Source organism: Molothrus ater, chromosome 6, assembly GCF_012460135.2.
Source record: "Molothrus ater isolate BHLD 08-10-18 breed brown headed cowbird chromosome 6, BPBGC_Mater_1.1, whole genome shotgun sequence".
Taxonomy (NCBI): Eukaryota; Metazoa; Chordata; class Aves; order Passeriformes; family Icteridae; genus Molothrus; species Molothrus ater.
In genome coordinates this window covers 9,125,363-9,148,941 of record NC_050483.2, presented here as the reverse complement: position 1 = coordinate 9,148,941, position 23,579 = coordinate 9,125,363, and the positions used below count along the sequence as shown (strand labels likewise).

Below are 23,579 nucleotides of genomic sequence, written 5' to 3'. Positions count from 1 at the left end.
GAACTATAATAGGAATGTCCTGAATTTTCCTGTTTCTTCTCATTATCCAGTTCAAATGTTTTAAGGTGGCCTGAGGGATTCAGCATTTTATTCCAAAAGAACAAGGATAAGGATTCTGTCCTGCAGCCTGCCTGGATGTAAAATCAGGATCACTCAGATCTGTGGGGATAATAAAGCCTTCAGGCCAAGAAATCCCAAGGAAACAGGTTCCAGAGGAAAAAAGTAGTGGAAAATGCTCATTTAAGGTGGCATTCCCATATTTACTGATGGCTATGAGCGAGCTGTACTGGGATATTTGCCACTGACTTCTGATGAAATGGCAAATTAAAAACAACAGGAAAACTTGAAGGCTCTAAATTACATCTTGTATCCTGTTTTCAGGGAAAAATTCCTATTGAGCTCAAAGCCAGCCCTGAAGAAACCACTTGTTTTAATTCTACACCAAGGGAACACGTAGGAACCAAAATCTCAGCTGGAAGGGAACAAAAAGCCAGGAATTTTCAGGCAATTCCACAGATCTTCAAAGAGGAGCTCAGAAGGCTCCTCAAAGAGGGATAAATGCCAATGGATGGGGCAGGATGAGGATTTTCAGGGATCTGCTGGAGCACAAGGGCAGTGAAGCAAGGATTTGAGTTAAAGAAGAAACTCCTGGATTAAGAGCCCAGGACAGAATTCCTGACAGTCTCTGCCTGCCATGCAGATTTCCAGCTCCTGCTGCAAGGAAGAGGAAAATAATCCAAAGCTTTTTTTAATTTCATCTTTCCAAAGAGATCCAGAGGTAAGGAATCCATGTGCCTTCCACTGGAAAGAGGGGAGAATGGAAAGAAAAGGAGGAAGAAGGAATGCCTGAAGGTACAGGGCTCATTTTTCCTGAAACTCTGTGGGAATTACTTCCTGTATCCAAAATCCCTGCTAGGGTCCAGCAGCATTTTTGTCCATATTTCAGGGTAAGATATTCCTCAGCAGGGCAAACCTTCCCATTTTTTACCAAAACCTGGAAGACCATTCTAATTTCTTCCATTTTCAAAGTTCCAAGCTGGGTGGGTGCTGCACCTGGCAAATTTTCCAAGGATTTTTTCTCTGATTTCTCCCTAAAAATCCACACAATAAGGTATAGAAACACACCTGAATTAACAATATCATGTATGAAATAACAAAAATATCAGCTCCAAACTGGCCTGGAATGAAGAGCCTGATTGACTCCCATCTATCCCAGCAGGAATAAACATCCCAGCACTCTCTGCAGATCCCACAAAAGTCCATTGTCACACTTCCCATGGCACAAAGGCCACTTTCATCTGCTCCCAATGCCCAAAAAACTCCAGCCCTGCAGCTCCAGGAGCAGATTAAAATGGTTTCACTCACCCCATCTCAACTGCTGCGTCTTTAACTGGAAATTCCTCAAACTCCAGGGCTCAATCCAGCACGGGATGTTCTTATTCATCAGCTGGATCACTGTTGGGAGCAGAGGTGGAACCAAGGGTCATTTATTTGGGAAAGATGGAATGAGAGGGAGGAAAAGCAGGGTGTAGGGTCCCTAGAATAAAGCTGTGTGGTCTAGGGGAAGTAAAAAGGTTTAATTCTCCCCCAAAAAAGTCTTCAGACAGGACAAGGATGTTTGGGACAGAAGAGAATTCCTGCTGCCTTAGTCCAAGGAAGTTTCATAAATGACAGCCAGGCCTGGGAATGACTGGAAGCTTCTCCAAACTCTTCTCCATCCAAAGCTGAGCAGCTTCCCAAGCTTTACACTCTCCAATTTGAACACTTCTCCTCCCTACATCCTTCCAGCTGCCTGGAAAAGACCCCCAAAAACCAGGATTATGCCACTTTAAGGAAAAATTTCTAAGGCACACAAGCCGTAAATCCTGATTTTGCAAATCCATACAATGATAGGGCAGCTCTGAAATCCAAGTGACCTCGTTTGGAGCAGCCAGCTCTCAATTAATTAACTTCCAAGGGGAGGGAGAGCAGAAGGAGCAGGACTGAGATTCCCACACAAAGTCCAAAAAAACCCCCTCAAGCAGAAGGGTTTTTTTCGGTTGCTCTAATTGTTTGTCCAGAGAATTTTAACAAAGTTTCCAAAACGTAGGAATTTTTTTACTCCTCACATTTTTGGTCATTGGGAGGAGCATTTCCACCCTTCTCACTTTCCCTCCTGGCACAGCACTTCCCTTAAATCCCATCATTGCACAACTGCCCCTCCCCAGCCCTCCGAAAAGGGAACGGGTGGACACAGCCCAGAGAAGCTTCCCTTTCTCACCACCCTTTTCCCAGCAACCACAGAGGGATTTACAGCATTCCCTCTCTCCAGGATTCAGATCTGGCTGTGCAGGTAGCAGGCAAAAAGTGCCCTGTGTCTTAATTTAAATGGGAATTCGGGTCAAATCAGGATTTTTTTAGGTCAGCACTGTCAAAGTCAGTACCTGCAGTACATAGTTCATATCCTTAAATCCCTGATTTTGACCCTCTTGAGTAAAATTTTGGACAGCAGAGCTGACAACTCCCAAATTTCCAATTTAAATTCCTACTCAAAGGGGGAATTTTATCCTGCTCCTTGCTGAAGGGTTTCGGCTGCAGAAATTCCAGGTTATTTGTATCATCTACCACGTAACAGATGCTTTTCCACATCTCTTGTCCCTGTTGGGCATTCCCGACCCCCTCAGCCATTCCCAGTCCAAGCTGGCACTGCTGGAATTTCCCCAGCAGCTTTAAGACCCCCCATGCAACTTTCATGACCCTGAAAGCCAACACCTGGTACAACAAACACCTTCCCCCAGCTCAGGTTTCCAACTTGGAAAGCTTCTTCCAGCAGTGTCCACAGGATACACATTTCAGCCAAGCCAATGCCAGAATCACAGAGAGTCCGAAGCTTTCCAAGAGCCACTTCCCACAATTTCATTATCTCCCATTTAAGAATACTCAGCCTGACCACAAAAACTCGGATGCTTCTCCCTGTCCAGCCAGGAGGATGCAGCAACTCATCCCCACTAAGTTTCATCCCGGGGGGAGATGAATATTCCCACCTTGGAATAGTCCTTTCCTTTAAAACCATTCCCCAGAGTTTTGCTGCTTTCATTTCCCAGGGTTCTATATTCCACCTTGGTGAATTATTCCGTGATTTCCCACCTGGAGCAGGCTCTAAGGACCATGGCATGCACCAGGCTCGGCAATCCCCATTCCCATATTCCCAGTGCCAACTGAAGCCTGTCCCAAATGCACCAGCAGGTACTAATTCCCAGAATTGGGCACAGCGGGAATTCTGGCCGAGCAGCCTGGCAGCATCCCAGCTCCAAGATCTCGGAGCGACATTTCCCTTACTTTCATAAGGATATCTCACTTCTGCAGCTGCCTGCGATCCTAAATTTGGGAATTTTACGGCCACGGCTCAGCATCCGCCCGCGTTGCTCAAGTCAGGTACCGTTCCCTGCGGGAAGTAATAAAAGCTGGGAGCAAGAATCCCTGTGTCACACCCACACCGCAGCTTCTCCTCCCTGGACATCTCGCAGCACCGCTCCCGCCTCCCACCGCAGCATCCCGACTCCCGAACGGCGGCATCACCTTCACGCCTCGCACCTGCCCGGGCCAGGATGGCGGCTTCCCAGAGGCGCAGGTGGAATCCCACCGCTCCCCACGGGGCGCAGGCCACACGGAGCGGGGCCCTCCCGCCGGGAATGCCGCCCTTCCTGCGGGATCCAGACCCCTCGGGCAGCACGGGCCTGCAGCCCAGCGGGGCGGGGGGCGGCGGCGGGCGCTCCCCCGGCCCTGCCAGCGCCCTCCCGGCTCCCCCGCACCTGCCGCAGCGCCGGCCCCCGCTGCCGCGCCATTCCCATCGCCGTCCCTCACCTCGCTCCCGCTGCCGCCGCCTCGGAAGCGCCGCGGCCGCCGCCTCCTCCATGCCGGGGGCCCTGCGGCCCCCGATTCTCCAACGCCGCCTCCGCCCTGCCGGGGCCGCCCCCGCCTCGCCGGGGCCGCCCACTGCGCCAACTGCGTAAGGGCCGCTACGCAACCTGCGGTCGCCACGGCAACCAGGGGTGCGGGGCGCGGCGGCGCCGCCTGGTGGCGCCCGGCGGTAGCGCCACGGGGCGGGGCAGTGCCGGGCCGGCCGCGATTCCAGCGGGGAATTCTCGGGGGGATCCAGGGAACCCCGCCTGCTGCGGGCAGAGGCCGCTCCTGGGCCGATCCTCACCTGCCCTGCCCGTATTATCACAGAAAGATACCACTGGAATCACGGAAGGATCCCACAGGAACCAATTCCCTTGGAAAAGACCTCCAGGACCACTGAGTCCAACCTGCGACAATCCGTGCCTTGTCACCCAGCCCGGAGCGCTGAGTGCCACATCCAGTCATTCCTTAAACACCTCCGGGGATGGGGACTCCACTACCTCCCTGGGCAGCCCCTTCCAGTGTATCATCACCCTTTCCATGAAGAAATTCCTTCTGGTGTCCGATCTGAACTTCCCGTGGCACAAGTTCGGGCCATTTCCTCTTGTCCTGTGCCTTGTTCCCTGGGAGCACAGCCAGGTTCCAACCTTCCTGCCCCTCAATCAGGGAATTCAGGGAGCAATAAAAAACTCCCCTCAGCCACACCTGGGGCTCTCCCAACATCCCTTCCCTCTGGAAAACTACCCAGCACAGCACTGTGGTCTCCCTCATGGAGAGCACTCTGCTTTCCATGCCCAGCATGGAAAAGCAGGCCTTTCCTATCAGGAAAATATGTTCCAATAGAGATGGAGAGCTATTCACAAGGGTATGGAGTGACAGGAAAAGAAAGAATGGCTTCCCACTGACAGAGAGCAGGGTTAGATGGGATATTGGGAAGAAATTGTTAGACCCTGGAATGGATTTCACCAGGAAGCTGTGGCTGCCCCATCCCTGGAAGAGTCCCAGACCAGGCTGGACCAGCCTCGGAGTAACCTGGGACAGTGGAAGGTGTCCCTGCCTGTGGCAGGGGGGCTGGATCTGGATGAGCTGTAAGGTCCCTTCCAACCAACCCCCTCTTCCCAAAAAACCCTTGTGAGGAGGGACACACCACAACAACCATCCCCTTTGGGAGGAAGGACAGCGATTCCCTTTGAACACGGCAGCTGCCATCATCCAAGGACACAACTTAGATGCTCCTACTGCAAAAACAAAAAGGCATTGAAAAATAGCAAAAAAAAAAAAAAAAAAAAAAAATTGAAAAAAAAAAATCTCTGTCCCAGAAAAGCTGATCCAGCAGGTAATAGCAGCACATCCTCGCCTGCCCATTCCTCCTTAAAGCAAGTGGAGCAGCCTTCAAATGGTCTGCTGGGTGATATCACCATACCTGGGAAATAAAACAGCCTGACAGGGGTGGAAAAACATTCAGGAAAGGCTTTGAAGCTCCGGAATTCATTTGTGCCGAGGCCTTTGTATCCCGTTCAGGCAGAAAAATCCCCCTCACGCTCATTCCCAGTCCCTTTATCTTCCCAGACAGGTGCAAAGTGGCTCCACTTTGGATGAAAAGCTGCTGCCAAATTTAGCATTCCAACAAATCGTTTCATCCAGCCTGTGGCACTTCCAAGGTCTCCCTTCGGCAAGATCCGCTCCCGGCTGGGCAGGCACCCCTGGAAGCCCCAAAACCTGGAGCAGACAGAGGGAAGAAGCTCAGGAAGACTGGAAATTATGATTTTATTCAGGGAAGTACAACCAGAAGCCATCCGAGGCTTTCCAAGGGGTGGGATAGAGCACATCCCAGCCCAGATCCTGCCAATTAAGGGACACAAGGCGATTAATCCGATACAGCTCAGGATTTCTGCCTTCCAGCAGCTCCAGCTGCCCGTTTCCAGCCTGGCTCCACCGAATTGCAAGGGCCAGACCACATTTATAGCCCAGCTCCAGGGTCAGGATTCATCCCAGTGACCCCCAGGGCTCCGTTCCCTGACTCCTGCATGGCAGTGGCACCATTTACAGGCAATTTCAGAATGTTTTGGATAAACTCGATGCCTTTTAAAGCATTAAGGGAAGGATTAATGCCCTCAGAAATCCCATTTTTTCCCCCGCTGTCATGACACGGAGGGCGGGTGGCGAAGCATTTAAGGGAATTAAGGAATTAATTTGAGGCCTGTCACAAAAGACATGATTTTCCCTGATTTTCACATGGATCTGTCCCCACCTCCAGCCTCTGGAGTAAATCCATTCATTTCAGAGCTTCCCAACCTGTGGGAAATGGTTGAGTCTGGGTTTAAATGCCTGGGGCAATGGTGTGGTGATGTACACACATTCCTGGGAATCCTACACCTTCAGAGGGATGTAAGGGAGAGTTAGAGCATCCCAGACATCCATCAGCTGGGTTATCCCTCTGGATAACCCAGGTGCAGTGTCTACATCAGGGCATCACCAGCCATTTCACAAGGAAACCTCCAAAGGCCCCACTGGCTTAAGGAATTCCTAGTCCTTACTCACCTCTGGATGGATCTGTGCTCTTTGTGCAGGAACGACCAGGGAATATGAGGGAGAGGGAATTCTGTGGTGTTCTTCCAGCTGGAGCATCATTCCTCCACACATGGACATGGCTCGGGGCTGTTCCACACCACAGCCTTGGAATTCTCCATATCAGCTCCCAGGAAAAGGCTGGACCACTGTAGGCAGCCTTGGAGCTCTGGAGATCCCTGCAATGTGCCAGGAAGGATTCAATCAACAAAGAGCCCATCCAGCTGGGTGTCCTGAAAAAAAAGCCAACAGATTCCAGGGTTAAGGATTCTCCTAAACCTAAAAGCAAACCAACCCCTCCCCCAGGGAATTTGGACAAGGAGCAAGGCTCCAGGAATAGCTGGGAACATGGGAAGCTTTATATTATTATTCAGTTTGTTGTCATTGCCACCGCCCCCAGGCGCAGCACATCCAATCCCGCTGCTGCTCCGGAATCCTGCTCCTGTTGGGCTCCCAGTCGGAGTCAGACGCTCCGTTACTCCCAGGGTAACGAGCCCCTCTCCTCCTCCATCCCAACCCTGCCAATTTCCCTCAGCTGCTCCATTAGGATTACAATAAATCACAGGGAAATAGCCTGAACAGGGCTGGGAGTGCAACAGTCTGCCTGGAGCAGGGATTCCAGCATCCAGGTTATCCAAACCCCCTCCTCGCTCCTCAACCCCTGCAAACACCAGCCTGGGCTCCATCACCGGCACAGGCTGTTCCAGCTGGCTGAATTCCAGGGAGTGACAGCAAGTGTCGTGGGAAGGTGCTTTTGTCCTTCTCAAAGGGGACAGGCCACCAGGGAAAGGTGGACAACAGCGTTATCCTGGCATTTCCTCCAGGGGAAAAAATTCCAGCGCCTCACTCACTGTCTCTCTAGGGAATATCAGTTACTGAAGAATTGAGGTTGGAAAAACCCTCCAAGATCACAGAGTCCAACTGTTCCAAGGCCACCACTAACCCATGTCCCCAAGTGCCACATCCACACAGGTTTTAAATCCCTCCTGGGATGGGGACTCCACCGTGGGCTCACTCTTGGCACGTAGTAAACACACCCGTGCGCACACGGCTGGGTTTGGCTCCACAGAAAAAGCCTGGAAAGGATTTCCTGTTCCAATGCCTTGCAACCCTTTCCATGAAGGAGTTTTCCTCCATACCCAATCTAAACCTCCCCTGCCACAAGCCAAGGCTGCTCCCTCTGTGCAGCCGACCGTAATTCCACACCAAATTCCCACCAAACCACACAGCTGCCCGCCAAGATTTGGGAAGCGCTTTAAAAAACCACACCAACAGGCATCCCTGTCTCCCATTCCCATGTCACCAAGCAGGAAGTGCCTGTGTTTGCTTCCATCCCCATGGTGGCTGTGCCTTCCCAGCCCTCCCTCCCTCCCTCCCTCCCTTCCCAGCGTGATTCCCGCCCGCAACTCTCTGGAGGCATCAGCCTCCATCACCTCCTACCAAAGCGCTGCTAATCCAGTGCCTCCAGACTGTTCCTGCTCCTCAAATCCTTCATTATCCCAGCAGATCTCCCCAGAAACCTGCTCTTCCCCGATGCCCCCCAAGCCAGCACCTCCTGGCTCGACCCTCCATGCAATTCCCAGCCCCTGGGAAGCTCCCAAAGCAGGGATGAGCAGCTGGCAGTGTTCCCCCAGCAGGAGCAGCTGCTGCAGCTCTGCAGAGAAACAGCATCACTCAAACCTTCACTGAAAATCATTCCCTAATGGAGAGGCTTCTCCTGCACTCTGGATGTTTGGAAAAATCTCCCCCTCCAGCTGCCTCAGCTTTCCATGGCTCCTCCAGCACTGGGAAGCGATCTGGGGGCTCCGAGCTGCTGTGCCACCCCTGAGCCTGAATCCCTAAAAGCACTTAAGTCAGAGGGGAGACATCCCAGTCTCATCCCATCCCAAACCTAGGGAGAGCTGGTCCAGGGATAAGCTGGAAGCCCAAATTCAGGCTCAGGCTGGCACACTGGAGGCTGTAATACCAGCCAAAGATAGGGCACAAATTGGGAAACCTCTGTCAGGCACCTGAAGGGATCAGACATGGAATTCTGGAATGGTTTGGGTTGAAAAGGGCCCTAAAGATTATCCCGTTCCACCCCCTGCTGTGGGCAGGGACACTTCCCACTGTCCCAGGTTGCTCCAAGGCTCCTCCAACCTAGTATTGAACACTTCCAGGGATGGGGCAGCCATAGCTTGTCTGGGAAATCCATTCAGGTGACTCACCACCAGAATGGGTTCCGGTGGAATCCACGGATTTCCCCTCCTCAGGGAAAAATTTCTTCCACAAATTCCCGAGGTGTGGGCAGCACCAGGTCCCACTGCCGGGTAAAAGGGCAGAGCAAGGCTGGCACATTCCCAGCTCCTTCCCTTGGGCACAGCTCTTCCCATTCCCACCTGCACAGGCTGGTGACCTGTCCCCTCCTTAGGAACCCCCTTTCCAGCCTCAAAGGCGCTTTCCTAGCGGGATCCCTCCCTTTTCCCAGAGGTTCCCACGCCGTGGGCTCACTCTTGGCACGTAGTAAACACACCCGTGCGCACACGGCTGGGTTTGGCTCCACAGAAAAAGCCTGGAAAGGATTTCTCCCACAGGTTGCATCCTGGAATTCGGCACAGCCCTCGCTGCTCACGATTCCAAGCACAAACTCCTCTTTCCAGCTGCTTTGCTAAATTGGTGCCAGAGCTAACTCTGGAAGCCAAGCCTCGGAGACTTGCTATCAATCCCGCCAGCACTTCCCCCTCCCAAGGACATTATCCAGCATTATCCAAGCTGTGACTCCTCAGCCCAGAAATTTCTCCCTGGGAAGGAGCCATTGCCATGGAAAAGGACCATTAAATAACAGTTCACTGGGGTTTCTCACCACTGCTCAGCAAAGCTCAGGGCATCTTCCTGCCTGGCAGCTCCAGGTGGCTTTTCCTTTGGGAAAAATGAGAGGATAAAGCAGTGCTCCAGGCTGTCGGGATATTTGCCAGCATCCTCCATGCTCCCCCTTGGACAAACCCATCTTTCCATAGCTTTTTCGCCTCAGGTTGTGAAAGCCTCGTTGTTCTGCAGGGAATTAAAAACAAAAAGAATTGTGGATATGAACCCTAAAGGCTCTGAGGGGAGGAAAATGCAATCCCCCGAGCTCCCCTGAGTCACAGGGATGTGCTTGCAGCCCTGGCAGCCGCTGGAATTCCCGGCTCCATCCCGGCCCTGGCTAATCCAGGTGCAATAACAACGTGTCATTTCCCTCATCTGCTTCACCCCCGCCAAAATTCCTTCATGTTATTCCTCCTCCCCGCCCACCTTTCAAATGCCCTTGGCTCCATCCTCCTTCGGGAGGAGAGCTCCAGCCCAGGAATGAATCAGGATTTTAGCAGGAGCTTTAGGGATGTGGGATGCCTTCACCCCCACAAGCAGGAGCGCTGGCCTTTTCCCAGGGCTCTGTGGCATGAACACAACTTCCCTGGCTGGGACTCCAAAGCCCAGGAATTTACCCCGAGGATGAGCTGCTTCCCGATTTCCAGGAGCCCGCTCACCTCCTGGGATGGGAACGGCTGCGGCAGGACAGGGAAATGTAGGGATCAGCTGTGTTGTTCCTGTCAGTGCTCCAGGGAAGCAGTGTCGGCGAGCTCTCCCTCACCAGGCAGCACCTGCAGCCTCCCAGGCTCTCTGGAAGCCTGGAATGCTGCTGTCAGATGTGGGCACAGCACGGAGGACGCGGATGCTCCGTGGAGGATTCGATCCCTCCCCGCAGGCCACGTCTCTGGACATCAGTGGGATGCGACTGGAGAGCAGCAGCTGGAGCCAAGGCACTTGGATAATTTCATTAGGTCAAACCCCTCCCTCCTCTGCTTCCTCAGGATCCTGCTCTTGCTTCTGGAGGCAGGTGGACTGAACCAAGAGGTTTCCCATTGAGGATTCTTTCCTGGCTCTGCTGCTGGCTCCTTTCCCGCTCCTCACACCAGGCTGCAGAGCCATTCCCCACTTCCCCCGGACCTCAAAGCCTTGTCTAACCCACTTGGCTTCATCCCAGCTCCCAGCTGCCGGAGGGGGAAGCTCAGCTCTCACCGGGAGACACGGCTGCCCGTGGAGATCCCAAATCCTCAATTGCAGCACAGCTCTTCCACAAAGGCCTGGCAGAGACCTTGGAATCACAGCCCAGCAGGCAGACAGGAGATGGACCTCAGAGCAAAGCAGAGGCTGGAGACCAATAACTGGGAATAATTATCCTAAGGAGAAGTTCCCAGCTCCCTTCTGTACAAGTCCATGAAATACAGCAGGGAATTGTATCTTAATCCAGAGAGGAGGAGGCTCAGGGGGGACCTTCTCCCTCTCCATGATTCCCTGATGGGGGTCAGGCTCTGCTCCCAGGGAACAAGGGACAAGACTCAAGTTGCCTCAGGGGAATTTCCCTTTGGATTTTAGGGAAAATTCCTTCATGGAAGGTTTGAATCAGGCTGTCCAGGGCAGTGGTGGAGTCCCCATTCCTGGTGGGATTTAAAAGCTGAGTGGATGTGGCATTTGGGGACATGGATTAATGGTGGCCATGGCAGAGCTGGGTGGCTGAACTCATTCTTGGAGGTCTTTTCCAGCCTGAACAACTCCTGAAGGAGAGGAACTGGAAAAGATCAGTCTGGAAAAAAAAAAAAAGTGCAGCAGGCAGGAATGTGAGCAAACAGCCCCTGTCCAAGCTTTGTCCAAGAATCCCTGGGAGAGGAGCGTGCTCTGATGTCAGGACTCTGTGCCACAGTGACAGGAGATGGGCACGATCCAGAGAGGCGAAAAGGGAAGCGGGAGAGGGTGTGCCAGGCAGGATCCGCCTCAGACACTTAATGAAGGAGAAAAGGACGGATGGTTGCTAAGGGAAATGGGACAGATGGCTGGCACCGGGAACTTGCTGACTCTCGGAGACTCCAAACTCTCTTTTTGGGAAATGGCAGGGCCGAGCAGGCAAGCACACAGCGGCCAAGCCCTGATGACCACTTCCCCTTCCCCCCATCCCGAGTGTCAGGACGGATCACGCCAGGAGCGGAAAAGGTCACGGAGGCAGCGGGAGCCAAGGCTCATTTGTGCTTCTGCTCATCACCAGCGCTCCCCCCGCCTGCCCTCCATCCCTCCCCTTCTCCAGGGGTCACCAGCACCATCCCACAGGCAAATCCCAGCAGGCTCCGGGACAGTGACCGGGCTCCCAGAGAGGGAAAACCGCAGGATGCTGGCTCTGGAGCTGCTGTCTGTGAAATCTCATGGCTCCTGGACATGCTGTCTCCCAGATCCGTTTACACCTCTCCCTGACATTTAAAACCATCTGAGCCTTTTGGCTTCTGCTGCTGTCATCTCTGTGCCAGGGCCTTTCTGGCTCTAAAAAAAGGCTGGGAGTTGATTTCCCGGCAAACGCAGCCCTCCCAACAGGTCTCCAGGCACGGTGGCAGGGCAAGGGGAAAGGGGGAGAGGGCGGGAATCGCTGCTGCCACGGGGGCGGGAGACGTGCCAGGAGTCTGTCAGGTCCTGACGGCCACAAACAAGGCTCTGAAAGCAGGAGCTGGAAGAAAAGGGGGGAAAGAATCCCTTGGCAGCAAAGGTGGTGGAGCGCCAAAGCTGAGGCACACAGCACCGTGCGGCTCCAGGCTGGGATTTCAGGGATCCAACGGGAAGATCAGGGGGGTTTGGGGAACTTCTGCCCACCTCGGGCTGTTCCCAAGCACTGGGTATAAAACAGAGGGACTTGGGGAGGAAGCACCTGAAAGGTCTCCCAGAGAGCTGGAGAGAAACTCTGGACAAACTGGAGTGACAGGACAACGGGAATGGCTCCCCGCTGCCAGAGGGCCAGGTTAGATGGGATATTGGGAAAAACTTCCCTGTAAGGGGAGTGAGGCCCTGGAAGGGATTTACCGGAGGAGCTGTGGCTGCCCCATTCCTGGAAGTGTCCAAGGCCGGGCTGGCTGGGGTTTGGAGCAGCCTGGGACAGTGGAAAATGTCCCTGCCCTTCCAACCCAAACTATTATGGGACTCTCTGAAGGGAAAGCTCTGGAAGCAACAATTATGTCTCCCCCATCCCACCTGTTCACAGGCATCTCTTGGAATGAAATCACCCCAGAAAAGTCCACTGCAGTCCAAAAAGGACCCCAAAAAGTCCACTGCAGATCCCAAATTCAGTGACCAAGAGCCCATAGTGAACCTTCACTGGGCACTCATTCCCAGCAATCCCACATCCTACACAACCTGGGGGAAGTCCTGAGCAGCAAGGACAGGATCATCTACTCCCCAGGATTGCTCTGCTCCTGCTGCCAAGAGGAGGAGGAGGGATTTGCTCCAGCCACCTCGGCACTGCACAGCTCCAGCCACACAGCACCTCCACAGCCCTGCCAGGAGCAGCCAGTGCCATGGAAAACATGGAAATCCCCGGATGCTACAGAATCCAAGGATGACAAAAGAGTTAGTGTTGGAAGGGGCCTTTAAGATGACTGAATTCCAGCTCCCTGCCATGGGCAGGGACACCTTCCACTATCCCAGTTTGCTCCAAGCCCTCTTCGACCTGGCCTAGAGCACTTCCAGGGATGGAGCACCCACAGCTTCTCTGGGAAACAATACAAGGCAGCTGATGCTCCACAGAAGGATGGAAGGACACCGGACATGCCACCATCACCCTCTGGACTTCCTTTGGGCCACCAGAGATTCCCAGGAAGGGAAGAAGATGAGGAGAAGTGCCAGTGCCAGCTGGGAGTTGCTCTTCCAGCCCATTCCTCTGGCTGTGTGGGCAGCTCCATCTTGGAGCCACATTCCAAGGAGCTGCTCGGAGCAGCAGCTCCTGGATTCCGTGCCAAGCTGCCACTGGCTGCTGTTGAGATAAACCCACACAAACAAACAGATGCCTGGAGGAGCCAGGAAGATTTGGAATACAGCAGCATGGATGGGCTGTCCCAAGGCTGGCCACTCTCCAGCTTGTCCCTCCCGGTGATCCCGGTATTCAGAGCTGTCACCAAGCACAGATTGGCCCAGTCCCTCAGAGCATCAGGGAGTTTTCCAGGGGGTCACACCCCCTCCTCTTTGCCAGCAGCTCCAGTTCAATTCCCACGCAGTGGGAATGCCCAGGGATTGGGTGGTAGGGGTTGTAGGGAGCATCCACCTCTGGGTAAGGAGGATTCCAGCTCTCCTGGAGCCAAGGGAACAAACCCCATGGACACATCCTTGTCCCATCCCCATTCCTGACTGGTGGAATCTGTGGGAGCAAGGCCAGATGGATTTGTGTCACCCATGCCACTTCCAAGGAGGACACAAAGCTGAAGTCCCTCATCCCAAGACACTGACACTGAACGTCTCCCAGGAACAAAACTGCCTTAACACTCAAACTAAGTATTCCAGGAGAGCCTGATCCCACACACATGGCCAACACTAAACACAGACCCTAAAAAACCCAAGGATGCTCTCTCAAACTTTTTAAACCCTTTACTTTCCTCTGCATCCACAAGGAATTCCATGCCCTCTGTCCCTCCTGCCAGGTGCTAATGAGGGTTTCCCTTCCCCTCAAGCAGGAAATCCCCCTTTCTGGGGGAAGAAGGTCAAGGATGTGTGCCATGGACACATCCTTGTCCCATCCCCATTCCTGACTGGTGGAATCTGTGGGAGCAAGGCCAGATGGATTTGTGTCACCCACGCCACTTCCAAGGAGGGCACAAAGCTGAAGTCCCTCATCCCAAGACACTGACACTGAACGTCTCCCAGGAACAAAACTGCCTTAAAATTCAAGGGAAGTATTCCAGGAGAGCCTGGTCCCACACACGGCCAACACTAAACACAGACCCTAAAAAACCCAAGGATGCTCTCCCAAACTTGGCTTTCCTCTGCATCCACAAGGAATTCCATGCCCTCTGTCCCTCCTGCCAGGTGCTAACGAGGGTTTCCCTTCCCCTCAGGCAGCAAATCCCCGTTTCTGGGGGCAGAGGGCCAAGGATGTGCGCCGTGGCCACCCCTGGCAGGCACGGAGCCAGGGACACGCCGGCATTCCAGATGTCCGGCTGCCGGCACAGTGACTCCGGCTGCGCCAGGGCTGTCCTGCAAATGAGCCCGCCAAGACACAAAGAGCCTGATTTCCCAAATTAAGCTGCTGGAATTACTCATCCCAAAATCAGCAGCATCAGCTGCTCGCCGTGACACCAATTACGCACAGCCACTGCCCGGTGCTGCTTCCCACTCATCCCAGCGCATCCCTACTACAGGCATTCCTAAGGCATGCAGCAGTGAAAAGTCAAGCAGGAATTATTTTAAACCAAAAAAAGGTGGATTTAGATGAGATATTGAGGAGAAATCCATCCTTGTGAGGGTGGAGAGGCTCTGGCACAGGGTGTCCAGAGGGTTGTGGCTGTTCCTGGATCCCTGGAAGTGTCCAAGGCCAGCTTGGATGGGGTTTGGAGCAGCCTGGGATAGTGGAAGGAGATGATCTTTAAAGTCCCTTCCCACCCAAACCATTCCAGAATTCTTCCAGCAGAAGTGCCACCGGCCTGGGACGTGGAATAGGCACGAGGTGACAGGAGAAGCTGGGAGAGCTCCAGCTCTCTCCACTGCTGGACACAGGTGAGGACACAGCTTGGAGCCCCCTGGAGCAGCCATGGATCAGGGGGAGGCTGGGCTGGAGCAGCAGCTCCAGTGAACCATGTCACTGATGCAGAGCGGAGCTTTACAGGAGCCTCTCCTTGAAATGTTTTTTGCTGGATCACCAGCCCGGCTTTCAGGGACACTGACTCATCCTCAGGAGTGCTCTTGCTGCTGGTTGCGCTCCGGATCAGGCAGCAATTCCTGACACACCTCCCAGCTATGGGGGGAGCATCCCTGAATCTGCCAGCTGGATTCTTCTCCTTGACAGGGGCCAGCTGGGATACCCAGAGTCAGGGAGTCATGGAGTGGTTTGGGTTGGAAGGGACCTTAAGGCTCATCCAGTGCCACCCTCTGCCACGGGCAGGGGCATTTTCCACTATCCCAGGCTGCTCCAAGTCTTGTCCAGCCTGGCCTTGGACACTTCCAGGGATCCAGGGGCAGCCACAGCTTCTCTGGGAAATCCATTCCAGGGTCTCACCACCCCCACAGAGAAAAATTCCTTCCCAATCTCCAATCTATACAGGTGCTCAGGCTGTGGAACACATTCCCCCTTGTCCTGTCACTCCAAAGTCCCTCTCCAGCTCTTGGAGACACTTTAGGCACTGGAGGGGGTTCTATGGCCTCCCCTGTGCCTTCCCTTCTCCAGGCTGGACACCCCCAGCTCTCCCAGCCTGTGTCCATCCCTCTGGCATCTCCATGGCCTCCTCTGTCCTCTCTCCAGCAGGTCCACAGCCTCCTTATAGTGAGGCACCCAGAGCTGGACACAGCATTCCAGGTGGCATCTCACCAGAGCAGGAGAGAGGGGGAAAATCCCCTCCCTGAACCTGCTGGCCATGCCAGGGAAAAATTTGTGTGGGAAGAAAATGGAGGAAAAATCCTGGTCCATCCCCCAAGGCCCCCCCGTGCTGCAGACACAATCTGGGAAGTAACTCACCTTCTCCCAAAGCACTTCCAGCAGCTCCAGAGCCCCAGCCTGCATCCATCCCAGCAGCACAGCAAGGAGCTCACCAGGACTTCCAAAGGGCTGGCAGCCTCCCTTAATTCCCCTTTTATCCCACCTCTGCTCCAGCTGTGAGGCTGATGGGCAGCACCTGGGATGAGCAGGGAGGGAAAACAGGAAAAGCTTTTACCAAGGGCAGAACCCCAACATCTCAGGAATTAAAAGTGTTTTGGGAGCCTCCCACTGTTTCTGGCCTGTCCATCCAAACCTGACAATGCCATGCTTTCCACCTCCTCAGTTTCCTGGGGATAATGGGCCCATCCATCCTCCCCTCCCACTCAGGGGTGTCCAAATCCCCTTCCCGATCTCCAGGCCCCAGCCCCGCGTGGGTGCAGCTCCAGAGGCTCTAATGAGGGAGCTCATTTACTGTGACCTAAATATTCCCTGTGCTCTGCCTGCCTGCCTCGGCACCTCCCTCACCCATGGAACAGGAGTGGGATTTCTGCAGGGGAAGAGGGTCAGCATCTCCCCATCCCAGGGTTTTTCCAGCCATCCCTCTCTCTGCTCCCTGCACGAGCTCCCTGTTTGGGGCAGCCCCAGATTCTCCTCCTTTCCACACCCCTTTTTCCCTCTGGGGAGCAATCCCAAGGGAAGGAAGGGCTGGCACTGCTGGCAGCCACCCTATCCCATGCCCAGCAGTGCTCCAGGAGTGGGACAATCCCATCAGGGAGCTTCCTCCCTGTGGAAACCATGGCCAGCAAGGAACAACGGATGGGGTGACTGCGGTAGAATATTCCAGCACAACCAAGCTCTCTTCCTGCTTTTCCAAGGCTGTTTCCCTTGGGAATTCACAGCTAATTTAGCCAGAGGTCGGACTCCCTGGGCCTGGGCTGAGGGAGGATGCAAATGGGACAGGTTGCTATAAAAAGCCACCAGCAGCTGCTTTTTTTGGAAGTCAGGTATTGATTTTTCCTTGTGGAGCTCTGACTGGAGGGCACAGCATGGAATGGGGGTGGGACCCTTTCCCGAATAACAGAGCTGGGAGTGATCCCAATGGTGGCACATCCCACTTGGATCAGGTGCCAGAGGTGATGAGCAAAGCACAACCCCACCACTGGTTACCAAAAACGACCCCAATCCTGCACCTGCCCCCTCCTTTCCAGACATCCCTGTGATACTGCCAGGGCCAAGAGGGATTCCTGGATGTTCCCACCACTTTAGGGACATCTCCCATGGAGGAGCAGCAGGCTGCTGGGCTGGGGACACGGTGCCATCCATGGAAAGCTGTCTGGAAGCGCAGCTGCAGCTGCCCTGAGGGTCCTGGATGTTCCCATTCCTCCTCTCTCCCTCTCATTTTCAATACCTTTGCCAGCAAAAGGAAAAATAAAGGAATTGCTGCTCGCAGCAGAAGTGATTTTCCACTCCCGCCTCTCTCCCACACTCGGATCAGCCAGGACCGTGGCCTGAAATCACATTCCATGCATTAACATCAATCCTTCCCAGAACCCCCCCATGCCGGCGGCGCTCCGGGATTTTCCGGGATGTTTGGTGGCTCTGTGCGGACAGCGGGCCCCGCTGGCGGTGTTCCCATGCCAGGTGGGCCGGGATTGCGGCCCCGTCCCATCCCGGGTGGTTGCGGGAACGGGGAGATCCGTTCCACCCCGGAATTCCCGTCGCTCCGTATTTCCCGGGATGCTGGGACGCTCCGTGCCCGGGCCGTGCCCCGGGGCTCTCCCGCGCATCCCGGGCCTCTCCCGGTAGTTCTCCCCGGGAGCCACGAGGAGGAGCTTTCAGACCGCACCGCCGCATCCCGGGGCTCCCGGCGCATCCCGCTGCATCCCACTGCTCCCTCTTCCCAGACATCCCAGTGCTCCTGGAGCACCCCTGGACCGCCAGGGATCCTGATGCTTCCAGACCTCCCGGTCATCCCATCTGTTCTCAGCGTTCCCGGTGTTCCTGGAGCATCCCTGCGCTCCAAAGAGACCCAGTTCCAATGCATCCCAATGCTTGCAGTGCATTCCAGTGCTCCTTCTGTTCTCAGAACTCCCAGTGCTCCTGGAGCATCCCTCTCATGGATCCTCATGCTCCCAGTGCTCCCAGTAAATCCCTCTGTTCCCAGGGTTCTCCGCGCTCCTGGTGCATCCCAATGTTCCTGGTGTGTTCCAGTGCTCCCACCATTCCCAGTGCTCCCAGTGCATCCTGGTGCTCTTCCCAGGGATCCTGATATTTCCAGTGCATCCCAATAGTCCTGTCCCTCCCAGTGCACCCGGAGTTCCTCATGCTCCCATCCCAGCAGTCCCAGTGCTCCTGGTGCCATTGGTTCCCCTTGGCCCTCCACGGCCATTCCCAGGGCTGCATTCCAGGGATTCCATTCCCCAGCTCCATTCTCCCACCTCGGGACCCACATCTCATCCCTGTGGAAAGGCACTCAGGAAGAGCTGGATTCAGAATGGGATTTTACCACAGTTCTCCAGAAGCTTTTCCAGCTCCTTCTGCCTCGCGCTGCTGCCCTGGGGCTTCCTCATGGATATCTCCTGTGTGCTGGCATAGTGACCCATCCCGTTCTTTCCCACTCCTTCTCATCCCATCTTATTCTTTCCCATCCTTCCCCTTCCCATCCCACCCCATATCCCATCTCATCCCTGGTGAGAGTGTTGGCATGAGGGAAGTGATGGGAGCATCTCCAAGATGGGCGCCAGCATTCCCGCTCCTGTCCAGCTCCAACCATCCCGTCTCTCCCTGGGATTTGCACTTCCAGCTCCTCCAGGATGGATGCCCATCCCATTCCTGCTGGCAGCCGGGCTGTGGGATCCTCCCTGGCAGCGCCGGTGGAGCCGTTCTAAATCCGGCACCTGGGATTGGGGTGGGAGGATTTGCGTCAGCCGGTGACACTCGGCTGAGGAGGGGGATCCCGGCGGGATGAGTCACACAGGGAGGAGTTCCCCGGAGCAGGATGGGGCCCACAAGGGGTGAGACACTCAGGATGAGCTTGGAAGGAAGGGGAAGAGGAGCCTTTCCTGTTCCTGGAGGAAAGTCAGGCTGGGATTGTGGGAAATGCCATCCTCCTGCCTCCTTCCCGCAGCCCCCTGGGATGGGGAGACTCCCTGGAGCCCAGCAGGGCTGAGCCAGCATCAGTCCTTCCCTCTGCACTTCCCAATTGGAATAACCTGCCCTGGGTGTGTTCCTGCTGGACATGAGGGAGTGGGAGCTCATCCACACTTGGAACCCCAAAACACCAGCAGTGGATGGGAGACCCTGTTTGGGGCTCCTCAGATGGGCACAGCCATCATATCCCATCCCATCCCATCCCATCCCATCCCATCCCGTTCTTTTCTCATCCTATTCCATCCCATTCTTTCCCATTACTTCTGATCTGTTCCTGTTCTTTCACATGCCATTCCTTTCAATTGCATTCCTTCCCATTCATTCCCATTCCTCCCCATTCCATCTCCTACACTCCCATCCCTCCCCATCCCATGTCATCCATTTCCATCTGTTCCTAACCTATCCCACCCTATTCCTGCCCCTTATCCCATCCCATCCCATCCCATCCCTCTCCCACTCCCCTGGAAAGGATTCCCTCCAAGTGTGGGCAGAGGCCACAAATGAGGGCAAGACCCAGCAGACCCCAATTAAGTGCTGGCACTGTCCCAACTCCTCCCATCTGAGCCTGGAGTGCCTCCGTGCCCAGAGAATTCCCATCAGGAAAGCAGGAGGAGCAAATTCTCCCACTGGTCTAATCCCTCCCAATGTCCTCCTCTGGCTCTTGTCTCCACTTCCCAATAAAGCCCCTGTTGAACATCACAGACACACCCCAGCCACAGGGATGGCTCTGGAGCCTCTGGAACACCGAGACCTCCCTCTCCTTCCTTGGAGAGGAATCAGGAAGAGCGACAGGCGCTGCCGGAGCGCTGCAAATGCTCACCCAGGCAATGAAATGGCCCGTTCCCAAAATACCCACCAGGATCACACATCCAGGGAAGGCAGCAGGTGCTCGACAGCACTAGCAGGATCCTGCTGCCTTCCAAATCCTTTTTGGGAATTCAGACAGCCTGCTGTGCCATGGAATGTCTCCATATCCATGTGGGAATAGCGGGTAGGGGCAGGAGAGTGGGTTCATCGTCTCAGTGCTCCCTGCCGCGGCAGGAATTGCTTTCCCGCACTGCGCTGGAGCATCGGGAAGCCCATCTGGTGCTGCCCGTGCCAGGAGCTGGGAATTTGTGGAGCGTGCCGGAGGTGGCCGGTGCCGGACATCTGCTCCCGGCCTCAGGGAGCGCAGGAGCGGGAGGGGAGCGGCAGCGGTGCGTGACTCCGGAGCCGCGGGCTGCTGGAAGCGTGCAGGGAGCTGACAGTCCCAACATCTGCCAGCAGCTGGCACGGAGCCGCAGCTCTCCCCATCCAACACAGCATTCCTGGGATGGCTGCTGTGCTTGGATCAGGGCTGAGCACTGGCGACTCAGGATGGAGCAGGTCCTTTTCTGAGGAGCCTTTTCCAGTGTGCCCTTTCCCACTGCAGGACACGAATCCTCCCATCCCGCTAAATCAGGGTGCCAGAGGCTCTGGTGATGGTGTTGAGGAGGGATCAGATGGGATTGGGATTGCTGCGTAACATCTTTTTGGAGGAGAGGATGGGATGAAGTTTCTGTTGCCCTGTGAGGTTGTGGGAGGCCCTGGCACAGGCTGCCCAGAGAAGCTGTGGCATCTCCGTGCCTGGAAGTGTTCCAGGACAGCTTGATTGGGCTTGGAGCAAGTGGAAGGTGTCCTGCCTGTGGCAGGGGGCTGGAATGAGATGAGGTTTAAGACCCTCTCCACCCCAACCATTCCAGAATTCCATGATCTTCAGCTGTGCTGCTCACACTGAGAAACTGGCCCCTTCCCAAGCAGCCAAAGATCCCAGAATCCCGGAATGGTTGGGGTTGGAAGCGACCTTAAGACTCATCTCTGTCCCTGATTACATGGGAGCTGTTAGAGGGCTTTGGCACAAGCTGTTCCCAACAATCCTCGGCCATTAAATCCCTTCTCCCAGCCATTAAGTGCCTCCACGAGCAGCTGTTTATCTCCAGGCCGGGATGTCAGGTGGGTTCCCACCTTGGCTCTTCTGTAGCTGGCATGGGATCAGCCTCCCTCCTCCCTGCTTCTCCCACCCCCTGATCCTGCCTTTCTGCATCCATCAGAGGCAGGTGCTGGAGGCTTTTCCAGCTGGATTTGCTGCAGCACTCGTGGGGCTGGACTTTGCTCCGGCGCCTGCGGCAGGACGGAGATGTTTGGATAACAAGCGGATGTGGCAGTGCTGGCCATGGATCATCACCCCTGTGCCATCGCCTTCCTGCGCTCCTCCACCCCTGGCTTGCCATGAATTCCCAGCATTCCTGGTTTTCCCAGAGTCCTTGGTGTAGCCAGAGTTTTTTGGTTTATTCAAGCAGCGCTCACCCCATTTCCCTGCCCAGACCAGGCTGATGGGGCTCTGTGGGATTTTCTCCCATGTGCCAGGTTTTGGTGCCCACTGGATGAGGATTGGGTATGGCTGTATCTTGGCATCACCCTGGGACCGTGGGATCCCGTTTCCAAATGGAATATTTTCTGGAGCTTTTTTTCCTCCAGGCTATTTCTGTCCCCCCCCCTGCTGCTGCCTTCAGAGGGAAAATCCAGGCTTCTCCCAAGGCTTTGGAAGGAGGGTTCACCCCAAAATATGTCTGGGGAGGCAACAAGTCCGAGGTGGCTGTGCAAAGATTTCCCAGGTGTGGGAGAAATCCATGGAGCTGCTGGTCAGGGCAATGGCTGCAACAGGAATGTCTCTCTCCAGCCCTTTCCTGTCTGATATTCAGGCAGATCCTTCATTTTCTATCTCTATCTGATTTTTCCCGATCCCACTGACCTCATCCCTGCCCTCACAGCCATGAGAATCAAAACTGCTCGTCATCCATCCATCCATCCATCCATCCATCCATCCATCCATCCATCTGAGGCAGGAATGATTTATCCCTAATTGTACAGTGACTCGACCTTTCCATCCTCCTAAAAAAACCCCGGAGAGGCACTTCAAGAGCTCCTGAGAGCCAGAGAGCTTGGCTAATAGAGGTCACCACTCATTACGGAGCCGTGCTCCGCAAATTATCCAACATCAGGATGCGGAGAGCGGTGGTTTCGGATGCGCTGAGAGCTCCTGGCTCCATGTTGGCAGCACCAGAGCACTTTGGAATGGGCAGGGAAAGGGCAGTGCCTGCGCTGTTCCTCCCCTGGCCAGAGTGTCCAAGGGCAGCTTCTTCCAGCTCTGCCTTTCCCAGGCATCGACCGCCGGCGCTCATGAAAAAAAGATGATCCAAGGCTGGCGCTGAAGGGCTGGGAAAGCAGCGGGTGGGAGGATGGGGTTCAACAGGATTTCAAAGGGGGGAAGAACCACTCCCGGGCTGTGTCCCAGCATGGCTCTTCCCCTGGCAGCACCTGGAATGCAGAGCGGGATCATCCAGACATCCTATGTCAGCATTCCCAGCTTCCCCTGGGACAGCATTCCGTGTGCTGGGAGCACCGATCACTCCCAAACCCCTTCCCGGCTGGTTCCAGCCTTCCCAGTCAGGATCCAAAGGCACAGCGGGGACTCTGGGAGTCGGGCCCTGCTGAGTCAGGGCAGCGGGGCTGGAGCGACTCCATCGATCGAAACCTGATCCCAAATTGGCTGCGCAGAAGGACCCCGGCACGACCTGGCTGTGAGCTGCAGGAAGGACAAACCCTCCCGTCTCCGCAGGATTTTGGGAGGCAGGATCCACGCATCCCTAGCCCAAGCTCTCTGCAGAGTCTCCTGGTTCCGCACGGGGTTCTCCTGCATCCCGTGGCAGCCGCGGGCTCGGAGCCAGCAGGAAGGATCCTGTGGCGCAGCCTCGGATCCCGTCTCACCTGCCGAGCAGCTGCTCCCAGGGGCAAAGTCCACAGCGCGACCTTCAGCCTCCACCTGCCGCCTTTCCCGCCTTTCCCGCCTTTCCTTGGGGCTTTCTGGGCACCCTGGTGTTGCCAGAGGGCCCAGAGCTTCCCTCCCTGTTCCAGCAGCCAGGTCATCCCCGTGGAGCCAGGGGTGCCGAACACTGGGAAGGCAGCAGCCTCCAGGATGGCAGAGAGCTCAGCCAAAATTATCCCAAAAAGACAAAGAACATTGGGAAGCTGAGGTTTATATACACCTCAAACTGGACAATGTGACAACAAGGATGAGGTGGCAGGAGGACAGGGAATATGTGACATCTCCCATGGTCATCCACCCTGGCTTGTATCTCTCCATCCCCAGCATTCCACGTGAACTATAATCCATGTTCCTGGCTCCAATTCTTTTGTTCTTTTAATACTTTTCTGCCTGGGTAGAAGAGCAGGAATAAATTCATTGGATGGAGAGTGCAGCTCCAGGGCTGGATGGGTGATCTCCCAGCTCTGTGCTGGAGCATCCCAAGATCTCCACCCAGATTCCTGGTGGCTTCAGGCTCAAACTGGAAGACCCTAAAATTCCCAGCGTGCCTTTTTTGGGAGCCACCACACCTTGGCCCCGCCCAGGGACACGCTGGCGTGCCACGGGCATGGAAAACTCCAGCAGCTCCAAAGGGCTGGAGGCACGCAGAGCAAACAGGGAGGATGTGCCGAGGGCAAACAGCGC

At 55.1% G+C, this 23,579-nt stretch overlaps 1 protein-coding gene and 1 long non-coding RNA gene across 4 annotated transcripts in view; both read right to left on the bottom strand.

Moving 5' to 3' along the window:
• Positions 1–3,992, bottom strand: part of DAGLA (diacylglycerol lipase alpha) — a 56,597-nt gene extending 52,605 nt beyond the window's left edge. The window contains exons 1-2 of one of the 3 annotated variants that reach the window (XM_036383509.2): positions 3,844–3,992; positions 1,366–1,455 (exon numbers count right to left, since the gene is read on the bottom strand). The gene's annotated coding sequence lies outside the window, so the exon portion shown is untranslated. Of the gene's footprint in view, positions 1–1,365; positions 1,456–3,318; positions 3,341–3,558; positions 3,608–3,843 lie in introns of those variants that run through there. The other 2 variants (XM_036383511.2, XM_036383510.2) reach the window with 2 other exon arrangements.
• Positions 3,993–5,354: 1,362 nt separating this feature from the next.
• LOC118686936 (uncharacterized) lies at positions 5,355–6,569 on the bottom strand. The gene is made up of 2 exons (XR_004980277.1): positions 6,424–6,569; positions 5,355–5,601 (listed from the first exon to the last, which is right to left on the bottom strand). It is a non-coding gene; the product is annotated as an uncharacterized LOC118686936 (long non-coding RNA).
• Positions 6,570–23,579: the final 17,010 nt, after the last annotated feature.